This window comes from Neovison vison, chromosome 14 (assembly GCF_020171115.1).
Source record: "Neovison vison isolate M4711 chromosome 14, ASM_NN_V1, whole genome shotgun sequence".
Taxonomy (NCBI): domain Eukaryota; kingdom Metazoa; phylum Chordata; class Mammalia; order Carnivora; family Mustelidae; genus Neogale; species Neogale vison.
In genome coordinates, this window is record NC_058104.1 from 18,587,943 (window position 1) to 18,613,853 (window position 25,911).

The 25,911-nt window shown below is 43.0% G+C and overlaps 1 long non-coding RNA gene across 1 annotated transcript; it reads right to left on the reverse strand.

Annotated features, from left to right (window-relative positions):
• Positions 1-900: 900 nt before the first annotated feature.
• On the reverse strand, positions 901-22,882 carry LOC122895916. The gene is made up of 3 exons (XR_006382335.1): positions 22,796-22,882; positions 6,659-6,686; positions 901-914 (listed from the first exon to the last, which is right to left on the reverse strand). It is a non-coding gene; the product is annotated as an uncharacterized LOC122895916 (long non-coding RNA).
• Between the last annotated feature and the right edge of the window lie 3,029 nt (positions 22,883-25,911).

Sequence of the window (25,911 nt, forward strand, 5' to 3'; positions counted from 1 at the left end):
TCTGGGTAGCTCAGTGTGTTAGGCGTCTGGACTCTTGGTTTTGGCTCGGGTCATGATCTCAGGATCATGAGATCCATGCTGAACAGCAAGTCTGTTTGAGATTCTCTCTCCCTCTATCTCTTAAAATATCTTAAATCTTAAAATATCTTAAAATATCTCCCTCTTTCCCCCTTTTACCCACCTTAAAGTTCTTGGTTGACTGTCCTGGACACCAGGCTTCACGGAGGCTCCCTTTTCCTTGCTCACCGTTGTTGCCCTTGCTGGAGGAAGCCACCACTGGGTTGGTTCACCCGACCCCTGCCTGATCAATTGCACGAGGCTGAGGAGAAGAATGTGACCACACAGACTGATATCCCCTTAGTGACAACAGGCTCCGAATGGGTGCTGACTGCCACTGGGCAATCATGCAGTTCCACAGTGGCTTCCTGGCACGTCCCCAAGACCCCAGGATGCCTGCCCCCATTCCTACCCTCGCTCCTAGCTGAAGGCATCATCCAGCTCTGCTGAGCGATGGAACCCACTGCATGAGAACCTCCCGGCATTCCCGGAAGCACGACCTCCCCTGAATGTGCACTGACCTGCTTTCCAGCCAGAGCAGCCCCTCCACCTCACCTGCAGACTGTCCCTCCTTTTACCTGCCATGCGCTTACCTTCCAGAACTCTCTCCAGGCCATCAACTTCCCCCTCTCTGCTGAATCATTCCCTTTAGCACATAAATGTGCTCTTACTTCTCCCGTCTTCAAAAAGAGAAACCAGGGACGCCTGGGTGGCTCAGTGGGTTAAAGCCTCTGCCTTCGGCTCGGGTCATGATCCCAGGGTCCTGGGATCAAGTCCCGCATCGGGCTCTCTGCTCGGCGGAGAGCCTGCTTTCTCCTCTCTCTCTGCCTGCCTCTCTGCCTCCTTGTGATTTCTGTCTGTCAAATAATAAATAAATAAATATTTTAAAAAATCATAAAAAAAAAGAGAAACCAACCAACCAACAAAACAGCCTTCTCTTGATCCCATCCCCTGTCAGTCACCTCTTCACATCCCAGCTCCATTTTGCCGCAAAACACCTTTTAAGAGTTGTCCCTATGTGTGGTGTCCTATTTCTTTCCTTCAATTAAAAAAAAAAAAGTTCCATTTACCCATCCTCCTTCCTATATGACTGTCATAACTTTGACTTCAGCATGCATTAATTGACCTCATCTAACATTGTTTTTATTACTTTAAATAGTCATTTGTGTTTAAGTTATAACAAGAAAACATTTTTATTTACTATTTCCTGTGCTCTTTATTTCTTCTGGTAGATATGAGTTCCCATTAAGGACCATTTTCCTCCAGCCCAAAGGATTTCTTTAGCATCTCTTAGCATTGCAGGACCTCTGGCAACAAATTCTCCCAGCTTTCATTTGTCTGAAAATCAATGTATTTCACCCTCATCTGAAGGATATTTTTATGGATATGAAATTGGGGCTGATGAGGTTTTTTTTTTTCCTTTCCACACCTAGAAGATGCCTTAGCACAGGCTGGCCTAGCACACTGGCCCCCATTTTGCTAATAAACTGTTCAGGACACACTCAGAGTGCTGTTTCCAAATTCATCCCTGTAAACTGGTATTTTTCATCAAACTGGGAAATTTTCAGCCATAATTTTCTTAAACTTTTTGTGCCTCAAAATCTTCCTTTTTTTTTTTTTCCTGTGATACCAGTTATGTGAATATCAAATTGCTTGATAGTGTCCTGGAAGCTTTGTTCGTTTTTCTTTCTTCTTCAGAGTGAATAATTTCTATTGATGTGTCTTCACATTTACTGACTCTCGTACCATCTCCAACCCATTTTAAGGCCGTCCAGGGGGAGATCGATAATGAAAAGTACAGAATTCTCTTAATCCACTAAACATATTTCCCTTCAAAATATATTTGTAATAGCCACTGAAAAATATTTATCTGCTAAGCCCAACATCTGGGCCATCTTCTGTTTAGTTTCTATTGACTGTTTCTTTCTTTTCTTTTCCTGACTTTTGGATCATGGTTTCCTGTTTATTTGTACATTTAGTGATTTTTTATTGGATAACAGATATTGTGGTCTCCACATTGTGGAGATGATGGATTCTGTTATCTTCCTCTGAAAAGTGTTGATATTTATTCTAGCAAACAGTCCCACCCCTGGCTGATGCCCTTGAACTTCTATAGAATTGTTTTCATACTTGTTTCTATAGATCTGTAGAAACTAGGGGTTTTATCAGCCCCTCTGACTTGGCAGGACTCACCCTTCAAATTCTGCTTCTGCTTTGGATCTTTCCATGGCTTGGTGTTAGACTTTGTTTGACGGAGTCTAGAATGCACCTGATTCTAGAATAGGGTTGGGAATACGCCAACGCCTGGGCCAAATTTTCCTGTCATCTGTTTTCTGCTTTGTTAGAACACAACCGTATCCATTTCTTGTGCATGTCTACAGCTGCTTTCACATTACAACAGTGAAGTTGAAAAGTTGCTGCAGAGATCAGAGAGACCACAGAGCCCAAAATCTGTAATATAGAACTGATCCTTTTCAGGAAGGCCCCTGCTTCAGGGCATGGTCCTGACTCTTATGCCCCAGCTCTCAGCTGGCTCCCAGAAAGCCCTAATGAGATATTCGTGAGGTCGCTGTACCAGAGAAGGACCAGAACCCCAGTGCCCCCAACTCCTCTTCCTCCTGCTTTGCTGGACTCTCTTGTACCAGTCGCCCTCTGGCAAGCCTGGGGCAGGGTCACCCTGCACAAGTACCAGCCTGGCCTCAGTCATGACTCATGGGGGACTCCCCCAAAGACTTGCAGGGTCCCTCAATTCAGAGCTATCACCTTTCCAATACCTCGCCTCAGGAATTCCTGCTACTTTATGTTTGCCAAACCCTAATTTCTGCCTCCTTGTCTTCCTGTGGCCACTATGACCTTTCAGAGTCCAGCTCTTAGACTGGCTGGCTTGAGACACAGTCCTGAGACAGAGCACTGAACAGCGGTGGGGCTCAGTCATGGATGTCCCTTGTCTGGGACTCCACAGTCTTACTGCACCTGATGCCCAATGCCTGAATACAGCTCTTCATGGATTCCTCTGGTTTTAATGTCATTTATGTTTGCAGGGCTTGTCCAGGAAATACTGACTTCATCGTGGCAGGAACCGGAAGTTCTCCATTTGTTCTTAAACCCAATCCAAGTGGGCTTTCATCCCCACCTTTCCACTAGAAATAGCAACTGTCCAGGACATCAGTGACGTTAAAGTGGCTGAATGCAACTGTTCTCACCTTTCCTGACCAGCCAGCATCACACACAGCTAAGGACTCCCTCTTCCCCCTTCCTTCCTTCCTCCCTTCCTTTTTTAAAAGATCTTATTTATTTATTTATTTGAGTGAGAGCAAAAGAGAGAATGAGAGGGGCAGAGGGAGAAGCAGGCTCCCCAATGTAGGACACAATCCCAGGACCTGGGATCATGACCTGAGCCAGAGGCAGACACTTAACCAACTGAGCCACCCAGGCGCCCCTGACTCCCTCATTCTTAATCCACTTTCTTTTCGTAGCCTCCAGGACATCTCATTGTCCAGTTTGCTTCCTAGCTTGACTAATTTTTCCTTGCTCTCCTTGTATGATTCCTCCTCTTTTGAGTTCTTGATGCTGGAATCATCGAGATTCTGCAGGGCTCTGTCCTTTTCCTTTGTCTTCTCTATCTTCACTCATCCTGTTGATAGTTTTATCTGGTCTCCTGGCCTTAAGTACCACCTAATGGCCTATGACTTCCCAACTGACACCTCTGTCCCAGATCCCTCTCCTGAACTCCAGATACAGGTGCAACATATGTCTCAAAATTTATATATTCCAAAACTGATCTCCTGATATTTCCTCCACAATACCTGTCCTACCCAGGGTCTTCTTCTGGTTGACAGCAACTCAGTTTTTGCAGTTACATCAAAAACCTAGAATTGTTCTGGATACTTCTAATTCCTTTGCCCCATATCCAACTCATTAGAAAAAAAATCCTGTAGGGACACCAGGGTGGCTCAGTAAGTTAAACATCTGACTTCAGCTCAGGTCATGATCTTGGGGTCCTGGGATGGAGCACCATGTTGGCTCCTCATTCAGCAAGGAGTCTGTTTCTCCCCACCCCCAATTCCACCCCTCTTGTGTTTGCTCTCTCTCTCTCAAATAAATAAATAAAATCTTTAATTTTAAAAAATCCTCTAGGCCCTACCTCAGAAGTATATCCAAAATCCAACAACCCCTCTTCATCACTTCACTGCTACCTCCCTGGTTCAGGTCACTGCCATCTCTTGCCTAGATTATTACAATACTCTCCTAACTGGTCTCTGGTTTCTATCTCGTGCCACTACAGACTACAAGCAACTCAATATTCACAAGGATTTTTTGAAAGTCTAAGTCAAACCAGGACCCTCCTCTGCTCAAAACCATCTATGGCCCTCCCACTTGTCTATCAATCATTCATTTATTTAAAAAAATAGTTATTGTGAGGTTCCTATGGGCTGGGTACTGTTCTAGGAACTTATAATACATCAGTGAACAAATCAGTGGAAAGTCTCTACCTTTACAGGGAGAGAGTCTAACATTGGGAGATGCTAATAAATAAAGAGCATAACAAATAAATTCTACAGTGTATTAAAAAAAGATAAGTCGCCACTGAGGAAAATCGATAGTGCAGAGTCAAATGAGATTGGGAAGTGGAGGCCAGGGTAACATTTTTTAAAATATTTATTAATTCATACATTTATTTATAAGTAGGTTCTAGGCCCAGTGTGGGGCTTGAACTTACAACCCTGAGATTTAGAGTCTCATGCTCCACCAGCTGAGCTAGCCAGCTAAATTCAATTTTTAATTTCGTTTATTTATTTTTAAAGATTTTGTTTATTTATTTAGTTTACACAGATAGAGAGAGGATCCAAGCGGGGGGAGTAGCAGAGGCAGGGGGACCCGATCCCAGGACACTGGGATCATGACCTGAGCCAAAGGCAGACATTACCGAGGTGTCCCGAGGGAGCTAAATTTTAAATCAGATTGTCAAGGTAGACCTGACTGAGAAAGAAACATTTGAGCAGAGACTAGGAGGAGGTCAGCTGGGAGGCCTCCTGGAAGAATGGCCCCCAGATGATGGGAATACACAGAACAAGGTCAAAGGCAGCAGCAGGCAAGACATGCTCTAGGAAGAGCAAGGACATGGTGGTCTGATGAGGAGTGACAGAGGGGTGGAGGAGAAGGTAGGAGACATAATGGTGGACCTTGTAAGGCCATGCAGGGTATTATAAGGACTTTGGCTTTTAGTCTGAATGAGATGGCAACCACGGGAAGATCCCAAAGCAGAGGAATGAGGTGATTTGAATTGATTTAAAAGTGTCCCTTTAGTTGCAAATCACATATCAGATAAGCAACTTGTAGGGCAGGGAAATACATGTGGTACCACAATGAGAAACCCCTCCATACCCACTAGCAGAGCTATAATCAAGAAGACAGGACAAATAAAGTGCTGGGAAGGATGTGGAGAAATGTGAGCACTCAGACTTTGCCAGTGGAGCTGTAAAGTCAGGCAACCACCTCGGAGCAGTCCATCAGCTTGTCAAAATGCTAAACACAGAGTCACCGTTCAACCCGCCAATTTCACTCCTAGGTATGTTCCCAGGAGAAATGAAAACGTATGTCTATACAAACGCACAGGAATGTTCCCCGCAGCATGATTCATAATAGCTAAAAAGAGGAAACAGCCCAAATGTCTGCCAACTGATGAATGGATAAACAAAACGTGGTATATTCATACCAGGTCGTATGATTCAGTAATAAAAGGCATGAATCACTGATACAGGCTACGGCACAGATCAGTCTTGAAAACAACATGCTAAGTGAAAGAAGCCAGTCACATGGGACCACATAGTATATGATTCTATTTATATGAAATGTTCAGGCAAATCTACAGAGACAGAAAGTGGATTAGTTACCTAGGGTTGTGGGGGATGGGGGAGTTGGTAGTTATTGTGCTTAGGGGCGCAGATTTCTTTTTGAGTAATTAAAATGTTTTGAAATTGATTGTGGTAATAGATGCACAATTCTGTGAATCCCCTAGAGGCGGCTGAATTGTATCCTTTAAATGGGTGAATCGTTGTATAAGTGAATTATATCTCAACAAAGCTGTTTTCCGATAGAGGATGTCTTTGACAAAGCAAATGAACAAAGGGGGAAAAAAGAGAGAGACAAACCAAGAAACAGACTCTGAACTATGATGGTTCTGAAACTGATGGTTTCCAGAGGAGAGGTGAGGGAAGGGATGGGTGAGACAGGTGATGGGACTCATCATGGGGCCCCGCGCTGTCTCAGTTGGTAGAGCATGTGAGTCTTGATCTTGGGGTTCTGAGTTCGGTCCCTACATTGCATGCAGAGATTACTTAAAAAAACAAAAATCCTGGGTGGCTGAGCTGGTGAAGCATCTGACTTCAGCTCAGCAGCTGAAGCATCTGACTTCGAGGTCCACGTTGGGTTTCCCGCTGAACAGGGAGTCTGCTTACCCCTCTCCCTCTGCCCCTTTCCCTGAGCATGTGCTCTCTGTCTCTCTCTCAAATAAATAAAATCTTAAAAAAAAAAAAAAAAACCCAGAAGTCTTAAAAAAGAAAAAGAGTATACTTATCATGATGAGCGCTGAGCAACGTACCGAAATGTTGAACCACTATATTGTACACCTGGAATGAACATAACACTGTATGTTAACTTGACTGGGCTTTAAATTAAAAATGTAATACAAAAAATAAAAAAGGATGTCTTTGATGCATTGAGAACAGATACGGGCTAAGGGGCAGTGTTGGAAACCACAGTTCCAGGAAGGAGCCTAACACCTTGAGGCAGGCGGGGGAAGCCTGGACTAGCACAGTGGAGATGGTGAAAAGTGGTTGGATTCTAGGTGTATTTTGAATGGAGGACCAACCAGATTTCCCAACAAAGTGGAGAGGGGAGAGGGGAAAAGAGTCAAGCATGACTCCAAGCTTTAGTCTGAGCATCTGACCACTGAGGTTGCCCTTGACTAAGCGGGAGGGGGCTGGAGGCCAACTATTTTGGGGTGAGAGAGTTGGGAGTCAGATCTCAGCAGACCAAACTAGGCTTTGGCAGATATACTTTTTCAAGTAAAGAAGGTCACCCTTGTCCCCTTTGTGTACTGAAAGTTCTCAAAAAGAATGTTGAATTTCATCAGTTTTTATGAATTTGAGATGAACCAATGTATTTTGTCCTTTAATCTGTTAATACTATGAAATATGTTAGTCAATTTTCTCAGGTTAAACCTTCATTCTCCACTAGAGGTAAACTTTACAGGATCATAATACAATTGAATTTATTTGTTTTCCTGATTGCTACCTTTTTAAATACATTGCTGGACTTTGTTTGTTAGCATTTATTTAGGATTTTTGCATCAAGTTTTATAAATCAGGGACGCCTGGGTGGCTCAGTTGGTTGGATGACTGCCTTCGGCTCAGGGCGTGATCCTGGAGTCCCGGGATCGAGTCCCACATCAGGCTCCCAGCTCCATGGGGAGTCTGCTTCGCTCTCTGACCTTCTTCTCGCTCATGCTCTCTCTCACTGTCTCTCTCTCTCAAATAAATAAATAAAATCTTTAAAAAAAAAAAGTTTTATAAATCAGATTGGCTTCTAATTTTCTCTATTTAAATTGTCGTTGTTTTATAGAATTAGGTGAGTTGCTTTCTCTCATTTTTCTTTTCTTTTTTCTGTTCTGGAACAATTTGTATGAGATACAATATAATCATTCCATGAATGGTTAGTAGAACTCACTATAAGACAAAGTTTGTGTTTGTTGTATTTTTGTGTTTCTCTTATGAATATGATTACTGACTCAAGTTTTTATGGTTGTACATTAATGCATGTAATAAGCCATTTTTTTTCAAAACTGCCTATTTTATCTGTTTTTAATAGTTTGGGTAAAAGTCCACAGAAATCTGATTTTTTAAGAGTTTACTATGGCTGGAGTGATGCTGTTTACTTGCATTTCTCTATTTGTGCGTGTGTGTCCATCCATCTCACTAGAGTTTTGTCTATTTTATTTTTATTTTTATAAAACCAGGTATGTTTTTCTTGATCCACTTTATTGGTTGTTTTCTATTTCACTAATCCCTGCTGCATATGAATGTCAATGTCAGTGCCCTGAACACCGCATTAAAAGGAAAAATTGTCAAACTGGGTAAAAAAGCAAAATATGATTTTATGCTGTCTATAAGAAACTTTAAATTTCTTTCTAATTTCTCATTGCACTTGAGTTTTAAAGACAAAGATAGTTAAAAATAAAAGGGTGGGGGAAGAGCATGCAAACACTAATTGAAAGGAAGCTAGAGTGGTTGTATTCCTACCAGACAAGTTAGGTTTCAGCAGCAGGATTATTATTGGGGATAAAGAGGAACATTGTACACTGATACAGACATCAAATAATTAAAAGTATGTAATAAAACTAAAATATATGCACCTGATTCAAAACCTATAAAGCAAAAACTTAGTAGAGTTGAATACATAGAAAATCCACGGCTGGACTTGGTGATTTCCACATTCCTTTATCAGTAATGTAATCGCTAGAACAAGTATTCAGAGTTGCAAGACGGACATAGACCTTGAATAACATGGTCAGCCAGTTTGGCTGAATTAACATTTCTAGAATACAGCACCTAACAACTGTAGAATATACATTGTTTTAAAACATTCATGAAACATTCACCAAGACAGTCCATATTCTGGGTCATAAGACAAGTTCGAACAAATATAAGAGGATTTAAATCATAATGTATGTTTCCTGACCACAACAGAAGCTAGAAATAAATAACAGAAAGATAACTGGACAAGAACCAAATATTTGGAGATTAAATAAGACAATTCTAAAAATCCCTTATAAGAGATTTATTTATTTTTAAAATTTTTAAAGATTTTTATTTTTTTAAAAGATTTTATTTATTTATTTGACACAGAGAGAGATCACAACTAGGCAGACGCAGGCAGAGAGAGAGGGGGAAGCAGGCTCCCCCCCAAGCGAGAGCCCGATGTGGGGCTCAATCCCAGACCCTGAGATCATGACCTGAGCTGAAGGCAGAGGCCTAACACACTGAGCCACTGAGGTGCCCAGAGATTTATTTATTTATTCTAGAGAGAGAGGTCATGTGAGCCGGGGGAGGGGCAGGAGGAGTGGGGGGAGAGAGGGGAAGCAGACTCTGCTGAGCAGGGAACCTGACTGGGCTCGATCACAAGAGCTAGACCTCAACACCCTGAGACCATGATCTGAGCCAAAACCAAGCGTCAGAGTCTTAACAGACTGAGCCACCCAGGTGCCCCTATTCTAAAAAACATTTTATTTCAAAGAGGAAACAACAGAGATTTAGGAAAATATCCTGCACTGGGTGAAAATAAAACTACAACATAATTGAAATGTGTGCGATGTACAAACAGCAGGGCTTAAAGGGAAATTTTTAGCATGAAGGGCTTATATTTTTAAAAAAAGAAAAGAAAAAAGTTCTCAAGTCAATGATGTAAGTTTATGTGCTTAGAAACTAGAAACAAAAGAGCAAATGAATGCCAAAATAAGAAAAAAGAAGCAGATAAGGAGGGGAAATCAATGAAAGAAAACAGAAAAACAATGTAGAAAATTAATGACACCAAAAGCTGCTTGCTTCTTTGAAAATATCAATAAAATTGATAAACTTCTAGAAAAAAAGACAAAAATTTTCCAATATTAGGAATCAGAGAGGAGAAACTATACATATCCTGGTGGGAGTGATAATAAAAGAACCCAACTTTATGCAGACAAATTCAAAAACTTAGATGAAATGGACAAGTTCCCTGACATGGTCTTCCAAAGTTCACTCAAGAGGAAATAGATTTAATGTCTATGTCTCTTGAAGACATTATATTTGTTGTTAACTTTCCAACAAAGAATACTCCACACTCAGGTGACTTTGACCAAGGATTTGACCAAGGATTTAAGGGAAAAACAAAACCACACAAGGTTTTCTAGAAAAAGAAGAGGAGGGGTTACTTATTTCATTTCATGAAGTCTGTATTCCTCTCCACCGACAGCAGACAAAGATTACCAAAACACCCTGCAGATGAATATTCCTAGTGAAGATGAACACAGAAAGCAAATTTAATATATCACAACCAAGTGGCATTTATTCCAGGAATGTCAGATTTGTTTACTATTAGAAAATCAATTATCGCAATGAACCATATTAGCTGAGTGCCATAAGCCTAAAAGGAGATCTATGTCAAATCCCCGGGACCTGTAAAGATGATCTGATTTGGAAAAAGTGACTTTGAAGATGTGATTCTATTAAAGAACTTGAGGTGAGGAGATGATCCTGGGTTCCCCAGATAGGCCCTACATTCAATGACAAGTGTTCTTCCAAGAGAAAGGCAGAGGGATATTTGAGACACAGACACAAGGGAAGATGTGAAGACCAAGACATAGATTTGATTGATGCAACTACAAGCCAAGGAACCTGGGTCCTGGGAATCTGAGACCACCAGGACCTGGAAGAAGCAAGGAATGGATGGATTCCCCCCTGACCCAGAGCCTTTAGAGGGAGGGTAGACCTGCCCACACCTTGATTTCTGACATCAGACTCAAGAATGGAAAGAGGTTAATTAAATTCTGTTGTCTGAAACCACCAAGTGTGTGGTCATTTGTTATAGCAACCTTAGGAAACCTAATACGCCGCTTAGAAAAGAAAAACTTTATGATTATCTCTTTTCATTTAAAAAAAAAACGACAAAAGTCAATAAAAATTCATGATTTAAAAAAAAACAGAAAGAGGGGCACCTGGGTGGTTCAGTGGGTTAAGTCTCTGCCTTCGGCTCAGGTCATGATCTCAGGGTCCTGGAATCGAGCCCTGCATTGGGCTCTCTGCTCAGCAGGAAGTTTGCTTCCCCACCCCTTCTCTGCCTGCCTCTCTGCCTACTTATGATCTCTCTCTCTGTCAAATAAATAAATAAATAATCTTAAAAAAAAAGAAAAAGGAAAAAGAAAAGAAGATATGACCAAGTACTGCAGGAAAACTACAGTGACTATCAGTCAAACCTCATTTAGGTAAAGAAGGAAGACAATATAGCCTTTACAGAAATAAAAGCTGTTCATTTATGAGAGTTATAGAATAGGAGGGATGTCTAGCATACCGAATATGATTGGTAAATGGGAAATACTGATTCTGATCACTCTTGATCAGCTTCCTCTTTCTTATCTTTCTTCTGTCTTTGTTTAAAGTAAATAGAATAGGCTTAACAGTTTTGCATTATAGGCTTGTGATTCATGCTTATTGTCAAGGGGAGGGTCAAGGTTGTTTTTGAACTTCAAGCTCAGTAATTTTGAACACTGAAACATTCATCCAGGTTGTAACAGCAATGTTCGATATGGACCATCACCGTTAAAACAATTTTTGGCTTTCGTCAAGTTAGTTATGTTGCAGGAGTGTACCTCAGCAGCAAGCATGTGTAGGTTAAGGCAGTTGCCCTTATTGTTAAATGTTGCTCTTATACCACAATTCTCTGAAAACTTCAGATGCGTGCTAAGAAGCATGCTTTTCTGTAAGACTCAAATATAGGAGCTGTGTCTACGATTCATAGCAAAAACATGTGGCATGTTTTTAAATTCTAGCTGTTTGCTTTAATACCCTGTAATGCACATGAGTGCACACTTGGACTTTTCTCTTTTAAAGATCTGGGATGACTTCAATATGTAATACCAGTTCTTTAAGGGTTTGGTCATGTTTGCATGAGATACTGCGTGTTTGATTTAAATCTTTCCTTGTATGGTGATTTCCATCAGATGTATTGTACCAAGTGAAGCTTGTTAAATAAATTTCCTTTTAAAAACTGGGGAACAAAAGAAAAAGAAGAACTCTCAGAAAACTAGAACAGAAGTAGAAGGAAGTGCTTCACCTGGGTAAAAGGTATATACAGAAAACCTACAACTAACATCCCATTTAGTGGAAAAAGATTGAACTATTCCCCCGAGATGAGAAGCAAGGCAATGCCATCCATTCTCATCCTTCTTTTCTTTTCCCCACACAGGGAGCAGGGGGCAGGGGGCGCAGAGCGAGAGGAAGAGAGAGACTCCTAAGCAGACTCCATGCCCAGCATGGAACCCCACACACGGCTTGATCTCACAAACCTGAGATCACAACCTGAGCCAAATTCAAGAGTTAGAGGCTTAGCCAACTGAGCCATCAGGGCACCCCTGATCATCTTACTTAACTTTGTAAAGGTTGTCCTATCCAGTTCAACAAAGCAGAGACAGCAAGTAAAATGCATATAGAAATAGCAAAGGAAAAAGTAAAACTTTTAATTCCAGAAAACATAATTGTCTCGGTACAAAATCCCAAGGAATCCAGAAAAAAGTAGTAAATATAATGAGCAAATTTATCAAGGTTATAGGATATAAGGTCAATAAATAAAAGCCAGAGGCATTTCTATAACTATAGTAGCATTTCTAGTACAAAAAAATGGAAATTGATGCTAATTAACTATAACATTTAAAATAGCATAGGGCGCCTATGGGTGGCTCAGTGGGTTAAGCCACTGCCTTTGGCTCAGGTCATGATCTCGGGGTCCCAGGATCGAGTCCCACATCCGGCTCTCTGTTCAGCAGGGAGCCTGCTTCCTCCTCTCTCTCTCTCTGCCTCTCTGCCTACTTGTGATCTCTGTCTGTCAAATAAATAAATAAAATCTTTAAAATAAATAAATAAATAAAATAGCATAAAAAAGTGAAACGTTAAGGAATAAATTTAGCAACAGATGTGCAAGACACATACCCTCTAAACAGTAAAACATTTCTGAAAAAATAAAGATCCAAATAAATAAATGAGGAGAGATGCTGCTATGGTCCGAATGTGTTCTCCCAAAATTCATATGTTGAAAGCAGATGGTATTAGGAGGTGTAGCCTCTAGGAGGTGATTAGGTCAACCCTCATAAGTGAGATTAGTGCCCTTATAAAGGAGACCCCTGAAAGCTCCTTAGCCCCTTCTTTGTCTAAGGACACAATGAGAAGTCCATGACTGGAAGTCTGTGTGGCACCCTGATCTCAGCCTTCCAGCCTCCAAAGCTGTGGGAAATAAATTTCTGATGCTTTCAAGCTACCCAGTCTGTGGTACTTTGTTAGACTAACCCTGATGGACAAAGGCAGATACCATGTTGAACTAGAAGACTCGATGTTGCTAGCATGTCCATTTTCCCCAAATTAACTTATGGATTTCATGCCACCCCAATCAAAATCCCGGCAGGACTTTTAAAAAGAAACACACAAGGGACGCCTGGGTGGCGCAGTTGGTTGAACGACTGCCTCCGGCTCAGGGCGTGATCCTGGAGTCCTGGGATCGAGTCCCACATCAGGCTCCCAGCTCCATGGGGAGTCTGCTTCACTCTCTGACCTTCTCCTCGCTCATTCTCTCTCACTGTCTCTCTCTCTCAAATAAATAAAAATAAAATCTTTAAAAAAAAAAAATAAAAAAATAAAAAGAAACACACAAGAGCTGCCTGAAGAATGTATATGAAAAGTAAGGGACCTAGAAATGCCAGAAGGTCATAGATCTCTATCCTTATCTACCTCTATTTATTTATATCTCTATCTCTATCTCTATCTCTATCTATCTTATGTATGTAGTGTTCTTGAGGAAAAAAATGTTATGGACTCAATTGTGCACCCTATTCATTTGTTAAAGCCCTAACTCCCATGTGACTATGCTTAGAGATGAGATTTTAAAGAGGTAATTAAGGTCAGGTGAGGTCATAAGCCTAGAGTTTTAATTCCATATGACCAGCATCTTTACAAGAAGAGAAAGAAACACCAGGGAGGTGCATGTACAGAGGAAAGGCCATTTGGGGACACAGTAAGAAAGTGACCATCTGCAAGCCAAAGAGAGACCTTCGGAGAACCCAACCCTGCTGTCACCTTGATCTTGGACTTCTACCCTCCAGAACTGTGAGAAGTTTTCTGTGGTTTAAGCCATCTAGTCTAGGTTGCCCTGGAAGACAAAACAAGTTATAAGCATTGCTGTAACTTCCCTATCTGCTAATTCCAATGGCTTGTTTATCTTGAGGTCGGTATCCACTGGTTGTCTTTTCATTTGAGAGTAGGTCACATTTCCTGTGTCCTTGTATGTCTAGTAACATTGAGTGGTGAATGATATTATGCAGACACTCTGAATTCTGTTATCTTCCTCCAAAGAGAATTGGTTTTGTTTTGTTTTGTTTTGTTTTGTTTTAAAGCAAGCATTCAACTTGGCTGAACTGTCTTCCAAACTCTGTCTTCCCCATAGTGGTCAGCAGCTGAAACTTCAGGTCAATTCTTTAGCCTTGGCTTGACTCCATGTGCATACATTGTTCATGAGTCAGCCGAGATTTCGGGAGTTTATACACAGAACCTGGAGCACTCTGTCTCTGTTTCTATTCTTTCTAGGTTTTCCCCTCAATGACTGGTGCGATAGTAGTAAGTGGAATTAGAGTCCTAGAATGAAAGAAGAAAGAGAACGAACAGAAAAAAAAATTGAATAAATAATGGATGGGATTTCTCCATATTTGGAGACATACACTTAATAGACTCAAGAAACTCAGAAAACCCCAACCTGGATAAACACAAAGAAAACCGGGCTCTTCATAGTCAAATTGCTACAAAACCAAAGATAAAGAGATAATCATGAAAGCAAAGAAAAGTGAACCTGGATGACAGTTTTCAGAGACACTGGAGACCAGAGAAGAGTGGAACAACATCTCCAAAACTCTGAGAGGGGAAAAAAAAAATCTGCCAGTGAAAATTTCCAGTGAAAATAGCCTTTAATACTGAAGGTGAAGTAGACATTTTCAGATACAAATAAGAGAACCTATTGCCAGATATGCTAAATGAAGCCCTTATAGATGGAAGAGAAATTACACCACTTGGAAAACTGAATTTTCAAGAAGAAATGAACAATACAGAAATTGGTAAATATGTGGGAAAATATAAAAGAACATTTTTCTCCTGTTGACTTTGTTGAAAAGTGTTTTGTGTTTAAAGCAAAAGTCCAAGGATTGGATGGTAAGGATTATGATGGATGTAGATATAATATTAGCATAAAGGATGAGGGTAGGGAGTAAATGGACTTCCATGAGGTTTTTACATTTTGAGCACAGTAGTGTGACATTATCTCTAAGTAGACTTGAAAGAAATTAAGGATGTTTATTGCTATCTTTAGAACAATTACTAAAGAAATGTTGTACAGAAATATTGCTAAAAATATTCAATTAGTGTACAAGGAGGCAGGAAAGGGGAAACACTGGAACAAAAGCAGAGTAGACAAATCAAAAATTGTAAACTTAATTCCAACCATGGAAATAATTACATTAGATGTTAGTGAACTAAAAAGGCCAATTAAAAGGTAAAATGGTCGGGTGCCTGGGTGGCTCAGTGGGTTAAGCCGCTGCCTTCGGCTCAGGTCATGATCTCAGGGTCCTGGGATCGAGGTCTGCGTTGGGTTCTCTGCTCAGCAGGGAGCCTGCTTCCTCCTCTCTCTCTCTGCCTGCCTCTCTGCCTACTTGTGATCTCTCTCTGTCAAATAAATAAATAAACCTTTAAAAAAATTAAAAAAAAGGTAAAATGGTCAACACAATTTTTTAATTTTTAAATTTATTTTATTTTTTGCATAGTTTCCAGGACCGACTGAGCCACCCAGGCACCCCAACATGGATTTTTTTTTTTTTAAGCAAAACGCAATGACATACTGTCTATGAAAGACTGACTTTAGGCGTGCCTGGGTAGCTCAGTGGGTTAAGCCTCTGCCTTTGGCCCAGGTCATGATCTCAAGGTCCTGGGATTGAGCCCAGCATCCCTCTCTGCTCAGCAGGGAGCCTGCTTCCCCCACTCTCTCTGTCTGCCTTTGCCTACTTGTGATTTCACTCTCTGTCAAAAAAAAAAAAAAGACTGACTTTATATAAAAAGACATAGGTTGAAAGTAGATGAAAAGATGTTTCATACAAGCAGTAGACATAAGACTGCAGTGGTTATATTAATAGCAGATAAAACTAATTTCAAGTCACAAATGATTACCAGAAAAAAAAGATGGACATTTCATAATGATTAAAGGGTCAACTCATTGGGAAGGCATAATAATAAATAATATGTGCATGTTCATTTAAGACTTCCCGTTGAAGATGGCAAACCGAACATATGCATTTAGCTCTACTCCCTCAAAACACACTACTAAAATGATATTAAAAACATCATTTTATACGTGTATACTGCTTATAAAAAATTTCAAACCCACAAAATGTCTAATGAATTCCCCAAAAAAATTTTTTTTTTGAATTTTTCAAAATTTTAAGTGGTGGCATTTCACTCAGTGTAAGAACTTTAAAAAATTAAAAAGACACATTAAACTTATAGAAAAAAAATGGGAGAAAGTATTTGTGACCTCGGGTTAGTCAAAAAGTTCTTCTATGTGATAACAAAAGCACAAGACATAAATGAAAACATTGATCGATTGGACCTCATCAGAATAAAAATCTTTTGGGGGCACCTAGGTGGTCCAGTTGGTAGAGAATACAACTCTATTTTTTTTTTAAGATTTTGTTTATTTATTTGACAGAGAGAGACACAGCAAGGGAGGGAACACAAGCAGGGGAAGTGAGAAAGGGAGAAACAGGCTCCCCACTGAGGAGGGAGCCTAATGCAGGGCTCAATCCCAGGATTCTGGGATCATGACCTGAGCCAAAGGCAGATGCTTAACAACTGAGCCACCCAGGCACCCCGAGAATGCAATTCTTGATCTCAGGGTGGTTCATTCAAATCCCACACTGGGCCTGGGGCCTACTTTTAAAAAAATCTTTTGTTCTGCAGAAGATACGATTTTTCAGAAAATGGAAAGGCAAGACAATACTGGGAGAAAACACTTCTAAAGCATGTATCTGTTAAAGGACTTGTATCCAAAATACACAAAGAATTCTTACAACAGATTAGGAAGAGAGACAATCTAATTTAAAAAATGGGGAAAAGTTTTGATTAGTCATTTCACGAAAGATAATACACAAATAGCAAATGCATCCATGAAAAGATACTCAAAATCATTAATCATTATGGAAATGCAAATTAAGACCACACAAAGATAATAATTCATACATGCTGGAATGGCTACAGTAAAAAATAAGGAACAACAACAACAAAAACCAGATAATAACAAATGTTGGCAAGAATGTAGAGAAACAGAACACAGGCATTGGTGGTGGGAATATACAATGATGTGGCCACGTTGGAAAAACAATTTGGCCATTTAGTAAAAGTGGAAAAAATCGATAATTTGTACTTTACCAACACTGAAAACATTTATGCATAAAGAACATTATCAACAGAGTGAAAGGTAACCAACAGGATGGGAGAAAATATTTGCAAATCATTTATCTAATAAGTGGTTAATATCCAAATATACAAAGAAATTCTGAAACTCAACAACAAGAAAACAAACAGGCCAGTCAAGAAATGGGCAAAGGACTAGAACAGACATTTCTCCAAAGAAGCTACATAAAAAAGACAATGAACACATGAAAATATACTTGATATCACGAGGAATGGGCAAATGCAAATCAAAACCACAATGAGATTCCATTTCACACCCCTAGGATGGTGCACGCACACCCATACACACACAGACAGAATGACAAGTGTTGGTGAGGATGTGGAGAAATTGGAAATTTTGTGCAATATTGCTGGTAAGAATGTAAAATGGCACAGCCGCTGTGGAAAACAGTATAGTGTTTGTTTCAAAAATTCAACATAGAACTACCATATGACCCAGCATTCCATTTCTGTGTATAAACACAAAAGAAAACAAAGCAGAGACTCAAACAGACATTTGTATACCCATGTTCATAGAAGCATTATTTGCACTACCTAAAAAGTGGAAGCAACGGAAGGGTCCTTCGACAGATGAATGGATAAATAAAATGCAGCGTATACGTACAATGGGATATGATTAAGTGTTAAAAAGGAAATAAATTCTGACCCATGATATGACAGGTGTAGTCCTTGAAGACATTATGCTCAGTGCCATAAGCCAGACACAGTGGTACAGATGTGATATTCCACTTACATGATGTACCTAGAACATCAAGTGCATAGGGGCAGAAAGTAGAATAGCGGTTACCAGGCTGTAACCTGAATGGGAATTATTGTTTAATGGGTACATAGTTTCAGTTGGGGGTGGTGAAAAAGTTCTGGAAATGAATAGTAGTGAAATAAAACATGAATCTGCACCTAGACTTGCACACAAATACTTAGCAACATTATTCATAATAGTCCCCAATTGGAAACTACTCAAAGGTTTATCAGATGGACAAAATGGGGCATATCCATACAATAGAATACTATTTGGCAATAAAAAAAGAATGAATTATCAATACATGCTATGTAACATGAACGGAACTCAAAAATATCATCATAAGTTAGAGAATCCAGGGGCTGGTTAGGGCCCAAAAGATGGTCTTTGGGCTAGAGAACAGGAAACACAGGAAAAGCAAAGCTCTGATATTGAAAACAGAGGGGCTAATCGAAAGGTTACAAACTAATGAAGAGATACCCAGCCTTCTCTACCCACTCAAATCCCATTATGGTAGCAATCGGGCTTAGACCCCTCCCAGGCAGGAGATGGAAAGATATTCTCTGTGGAATCCGACAGCCCAAGATAACAGACCTAAAAATGTTCGCAGCTGAGTTCTCCTCGCAATATTTCCAGCCAGTTCAATAATAGCAAATGTGATTTTGCTCTCCCACATGCACAGAGTTTCCAGTCTGCCTTTTAGCAGCTCACTGCCAAATAACAGTGGGTGATCAAGGATCATCAGACATTTGAGAAAATAATGCACCACCCCCATTAGCAAAGCACACAAACAAAGAGGATAACTTGGAGAATACAGACAATGCGGAGAGAAGGAAAAACTACATACTCACTAAAAAGAGGAGATTGCAATTTTTAAAGGAATATTCAAAGAAAGCAAATGAACAATTTTAAATGGAAAGGTTGGAAAAGGAAAAAAAAGAAGAAAAAAGTAAAGAAGGAAGGAAGGAAGGAAAAGGAAAGGAAAGGAAAAGAAAAGAGAAAAGTCTAAGGAAATTAGAGAACTTACAGAGGAGGTCCAACACACAACTAATCAGAGCTCCAGAAGGAAAGAACACAGAAAGTGGGCAGAGAGAAAATCATCCAAGAAATAACTCAAGAAAATTTCCCAGAATGGATGGACATGAATCACCAAATAGGAGGACACCCACCACTACCTAGTGCCAAGCCCACTCCTAACACTTATAGGGTCTGGGTTAGGAGTATAAGTGGGGGCCAATCTGCCATATGTCTAATAAATTCTTATTTATTTATTTATTTTTAAAAAGATTTTATTTATTTATTTGACAGAGAGATCACAAGTAAGCAGAGAGGCATGAAGAGAGAGGAGGGGAAGCAGGCTCCCCTGCTGAGCAGAGCACCAGATGTGGGGCTTGATCCCAGGACCCTGGGATCATGACCTGAGCCGAAGGCAGAGGCTTAACCCACTGAACCCCCCAGATGACCCATATATCTAAATTTTTAAAGTTATAAATGAAACTAACAAACCAGTAAGTCAAATATGTTCTATCCTCCTACCTTGACAAACATACCTGCAGAACTACCCAGGAGTCCAGGTTCTGATATAGAATACTCAGGTTCTTTGGAGGTCTGCTCCAGAAGGTGGAAGTGTGGGGAGAGCTGGTCCCTGCTGACATCCTTCACCCACCCGCTTTCCCGTCTAACTCCTGGATCTGTCCCACGCCATGAAGAATCTCACATGCACGCATGTGGACACGCCGAGCTCCATCCTTATTTCCCACAAAAAGCTGTTGCTTGGCTACTCCAAAGACTGGGGCTGCAAACCACAGTGGTGTGGTCTGTCCTCAGGACAGATCTAGGAAAATTGCCTGTGTGGGTCCTAGAAGTGGGCTTTAGGCTATCTGGGCAAGGAATTGCAGGAATGTCATTGCCAGGGCATGGGTACTTAGTAGCCTGATGGGTGGAAAGACACCCACACCAAGGTACATCACCGTGAAATTTCAGAACACTGGGAGAAAGAGAAGATTCTAAAACTTGTAGAGAGATGGGGAATAGGTTTCACATAAACAGCTACGATTATCTGAATGATAACAGACTTCTCAATAGTAATGCTAGAAACTAGAAGACAAGAAGTGATACTTTCAAAATTCTGGGGGAAGTGGCTTCTCACCAAGAAGTTTATAGCCAGCCAAGCTTTCAATTAGGTGTGAACATTGAATAAAGGCAGTTTCAGGCATGCAAACTTACTCCTCATGTATCTCTCGTTGGAAGGTAACTGGTGCACGTGCCACACTGAAACCAGAGAATAAACCAGAAGGGTCCAGTAAAACAAGAGGCCCACTGCAGAGAGAAGCGAAGGCCTCCCAGGGTGGGCGTCCGCATTCTCTGTTGCCATGTAACAGTTGTGCCCACTGACCTTCCATCTCCACAGGTCAGAGTCAGTGGGGAGCTTGACTGGGCTCTGGGTTCTCTGCCTGGGTTGTTTCAAGGTTAAAACCAAGGTGTTCACTGAGATACAGTCTCACCTGAAGGGTCTGGAGAAGGATCTACTTCCAAGGTCACCCAGGTTATCAGCGGAATGTGGCTCTTTGTGGTTGTAGGACTGAAGGCCTCACTGTCTTATTGGCTGTTCTCAGCAACTGGGGATTGCTCTTAGGTCTTTGTCCTATGACCTCGTCCATCTCAGCAAGGATAACATCCCTAAAGAGAGACTCTCTACTCGCAATACTTCTGATACCAAATGTGTGCGGTTTCCACACCGAGCAATTCTCCGATTCTCTGTGGACACCAGCTGCGTATCCTCCAGTTTAACTCAGCTCTGACCCTACCCACTGGGCTGCTCCCACTTCCGATGCCAATCGCAGGTATGGGGTCCCCAGGTTACACACATTTCTGTTTAATGTGGCTGTAGAGAGAGGTGTAGCCCACAGCCCCCTCCTTGGTTTAGATCATTTTCCAGGATGGCTCACTGAACTCAGGGAGACAGTGCTTGGTGTTACTAGTTTGTTATAAAGGATCTAAAGGGACAGCCAAATACGGAGGGACACAGAGTGAGTCTGGAAGGGCCCTGAGCACAGGAGCTTCTCCCCGTGGAGAGACTGGGGTGCACCACCCTCCCAGCTTATGGACGCATTCACCAGCCTGGAGCTCTCAGAATCTCTGTTTAGGTTTTTTTGGACTCCGTGGGGGATTAAGTCCATCCTCAGTCCTGAGCACCACCCTCTCCCAGGAAGGCAGGGGGCAGGGGGCGGACAGTTCCACATGGCTGAGTCCTCCGGATACCAGACCAACCCCATCCTGAAACCATCTCGGGGGCCACCTAGAGTCCATGCGTGAGCACAGACTTGGCTGTGGTCAAAAGGCCCTTGTGATGAGTGACCACAGATGTCCCTGTCACCTGTCACTCAGGAAATTATAAGGGTTTTAGGAGCTCAGAGCCAGGACCTAGGCCGGAAGACCAAATACATCTCAGTCTCAGTCCTGCACACTGAGGCCTGTCTTGCTCAGAATCGTCTGAGTTCCTCTTCTGCCACCACCAGAGAAAAACCTTCTGCTTGGACAGAGCGTACGCGATTAGATTAGGCCCACCCGGAAAATCTCCGTTTTAAGGGCCAGTGATGGGAAGTCTTGTTTGCATCTGCCAACGGTCCCGGGATGTGAAAACTACCAGTCACAGAAGTGACATCTCATCATCACTATGGGTTCTGCCCGCCCTCGGGGGAGAGCATCATACAGGGTCAGGCTCACCGTGTTCACTCAGAATCCTGCTGCCAGAGGGAGAGCAGAAGGACACCTGAGGGGGGCAGCCTGGCCGCTGGAGCCCACAGGGAGCAGGGAGACCACTTCAAGGTGAAATGGACTTCAAAAACGTGTTGGAACATATTGAGAGATGTTTGTCCTTCCCCGAGAGAGCTTGCGCACTGTTACAGACGACATCAAAGACAGCTGAGCCAAATACAAAACAAAACACTGCACAGTGAACATCTTCCCAGAAAACAAAATGCTGCTCAGGAAAGGAAAGGGAACCATGGCATCCATGTGGCTCAGGGGTTGGGATAGTGCGACAGTTGTAATACCTAGAAGCCTGAGCATCGATCCAGTTACTTCTGGAGGATAAGGACAGGAAGTGTGGTGCAGGGAGGGGGGGACACTCCTCTCGTCCATACACACCTTCTCTTAAAGCGAAGAATGAGGAACAGGAACCTGTTGTTTACAGACAGGGTGGGAAATAAGGGGGGGGAGGGATCAGCTAAAACAGTTAAAAGGGAGGTGTTTGGGCAGAGAATGCCTTGCCTCTTGCCTTGCCTTTCCTCTTTCCTTTCCTTTCTCTCTCTTCTCTCTTTCTTTCTCCCTTCTTCCCTCCTTCCTCCTTCCTTCCTTCTTTCCTTCCTTCGACGAGTCTTACAAAATTCTTTTACTTTTATCTTTGATAAAAATAAAAACTAAAGGAGGGAACATTTTAAAAAATGGACACACCCGGGTCCCTGAGGTCGCACTCTCCTTCAGCCAGGGGGAGTCTCACCACCTGCGGCTTCCAGGCTTGGGGACCCCCAGAGGCTTAGCTTTCTCCGAGGCCACACACCTGCCCCCGCGGCCCCTTCAGCTCAACCTGTTCCATTAGGTCCCCTCCCCCGTCCCCAAACCCTCCCCCAAGCCAGCCCAAGTGTTCAAGCCTGTGACGGGGCAGCACCCCCAGCCTCTCCCTCCCCTTTACCTCGCACAGAAGCAGTGCCACCTGCAGCCCTGTGGGCCTGTGGGAGCCCTCAGCTCTGATCTGCACACTTAGAGGAGTCCGTGCGGCTGTCTGTGGCCTCAGCTGATTCTCTCCAACTCACCCCATCCACCACTTCCAGAAAGATCCTTCAAACTAAAAATAAAGAAATAGAAACTGGGGTTTGAAAGTCCTCCTGGCTCTTCTTGCTACCTTCAGGATAACATCTAAGATCTTATGCACAGAACACCAGGCCCATCCACCTGTCTCCTGACATCCTCAACCTTCGTCCCTGGTGCGGAAGCTCTGCATCACTCCTGACCCAACTGCCCACCACCCCCCAGCCACTGTCACCCCAAAACTGTGCAGTCCTCTTTCCAGTTTCATCTGCTGCAATGTTCTCTCCCCTTCCCACGTGCCCAACAAACTCTTAATCTTCCTGGAAGGTTTAAGGAGGCATCCACACCCCTGTGGTGCAAACCCCACAGGGAGAGCCAAGGGGCCAGGCCTCCATGTCCTGCCCACAGGCCGTGGCCCACCGCACTCATGGCTCTCCTGACTCAGAATCAGAGGAAAGGCCTCCGTATAAAGCCTGGCAGAAAATCCTTGCTGGAAAAATGAATAAGGAGATGCTGTATGTGGGAAACCCTTTTCCACTAGGATTCTTTTAGTTGCAAGTGACAGAAAGTTCACGGAAGCTGTCTTAACCAAAGGGAAGCTGTGGGCTCGGGTACCCTGAAAAATCTAGGCAGGGCTGGCTTCAGCAGTGGGTGACCTGCACTCAGAAGGGCCCCAGGCTTGGGATAATGGTCTGCTGTCACTGTCTTGCAGTTCTTAGGAATGCCTTTGAACTTGTGTTTTGTAAGTGAAGTCTGGTGAGGCCACAGGGCACGCATGGAGGTAAAGGAGACATGACGCTCATTCTTCTCGAGTGGAGATGCCCCATGAGCACAGAATTCTGGAGAACCATAATGGCCAGGAGTTCAGCAAGACTCAAAAGTCAGCATTTTACGTCTGTGATGGAGTAACTGGGGGGCCCTGACACCCTCAAGAGAACCAGAACTTGTTTCCAATGCAGAAGAACCCAGTGGTGCTTTAAGAAATAGAATGACCAAGGAACGCTGTCCTACCTGTGTGACCCGAAGGTGACGTTGTTGCCTCCACCAGCCAATGACACCAAAGATGCGGACGTCATGGGAAACAGAGAGCCAGCGCGGTCCTCTCGCTGCCAGTCCTTCCTCGCACAGCAGTGAGCAGTGGGCGCAGAGTCAGTAGAATGTACTCCTATCAAGAAGTAAAATAGGGACAACGAAGTTAACTTTGTGCACATTTCTGTTGTTCAGGTAAGGACGAGACGTACATGCATGTTCCATGCTACGCAACACAAACTGTGTAACTCGGTCATTCCACATACAAGTTATTTCAATTTAAAAATGTCATTGCACCTGTAAAGGTGGACAGCAACATTCAAACTAATAATTTACAATTTAATTTTTCTTGACTCAGAATGACATTAAAGAGCGAATTTTAAAATGCCACGAGAAGTCGACAGAGGCCACAGAAGAAAGGAAAGAAACCTTTCTATTTTAGTAGCTTTCCTAGCACTCTACTCCCGTATTTGGAATGAGGGGCCACACAGGTGATGCAGCCGAGTCTGAGTCCCTGAGGAGATCTGGCTTCAGACACCCCAGGCTTCAAGATTTCAAATCATATGATCAAAACTTGGCTTCTCGGGGTGCCTGGGTGCTCAGTGGGTTAAAGCCTCTGCCTTCTGTTCAGGTCATGATCCCAGGATCCTGGGATCGAGCCCTGCATCAGGCTCTCTCGGGGAGCCTGCTTCCTCCTCTCTCTCTCTGTCTGCCTCTCTGCCTACTTGGGATCTCTGTCTGTCAAATAAATAAATAAATCTTTAAAACAAACAAACAAACAAACAAACAAAAAAACCAACTTGGCTTCTCTTTGCCCCTCAGCCTGGCCCCAGAAGCCCCAGCAAGAGCTTCCTTGAGTCTAACAGGCTTCGTGCCCTCAATGAACCCACCACTCCTGCTGGGAGATGAGATGCCCCGGTGGGGTTCATCCTGATTCATTGACTCAGCCTCACCTGCACTGAGAGCAGGGATGGGAAAATCAGGCAACAGCACCCAGAGGAGCCAGAAGGTTTAAGTTGCTATCACAGCCCTTGCTTCCCCTTTCTGGATGCCCGACAGCCACACACACCCTCCCTCCTTACTCTCCCTCTTCCCTACAAAGAAGCATTTGCCTATATACTTAAAATGTGTTTACTCTCTCCCCCCCGGGGAGACAACTCAAATTTTACCCGGTCACAGTATCCCTCTCTAAGACTGCAATCTCTGGGAGACATGCTGACCTTCCCAGTAGGTGTGATGTGGGTCCTCATGGTCTGGCCACCTATGGCTGAGTGAAGAACTTGACCAGCCCATTGGGCACACAAAGGAATGGGGTATTCTAGCAAGATACCCCAAACAACTCTCACACGGAGAGGGGTATTGGGAAAGGGTGGTCCCCAGTCCAGGGCACATACACTCTGACATCCAGAATAGTCAGAAGCCCTTGCCCGGGGCCAAAGATGAGGCCCCCGGCCCCATTCCACTCTGTGCAAGGATCGAGTGCGCCTTTGCTCAGACCCTGTGTGGCCCGTCGTGGAAACACCCGAACTGGGTACTGGGGGGACTGTCCCTTCTGGAGGCTGCGTGTCTTTGAGATCCCACTTCTCATGGGCATGAGAGACAGCATATGATGTAAACAGTTTCATTTTCTTTTTCATTTCATTTGCCAGATCTGGTTGTTTCCTGGTGACAGAGACCCAGGTCAGGCTCAGGATTCTGTCTACTGACTTTCTGCCACTTCCATGGACTAGAGCAACTGAAGCCAGAGACCCGGTCAGGACAGTCTCTGGATGAGACAGGTGGCCTGGAAATGTCTGCTTCCAGCACCAGGACTCCGGCTTTGGCCCCCGCCCCAGGACCTCGGCATTATGCTCTCTGCTGGGCCAGTGTCACCAAGGTGGCCGCCGCCTGCGTGTGGGTTTCTGACATGGGGAGAGTGGAAACCGTAGCTTCCAAGGTGGGCAGCACTACCCTCCACCCACAGGCCGCACA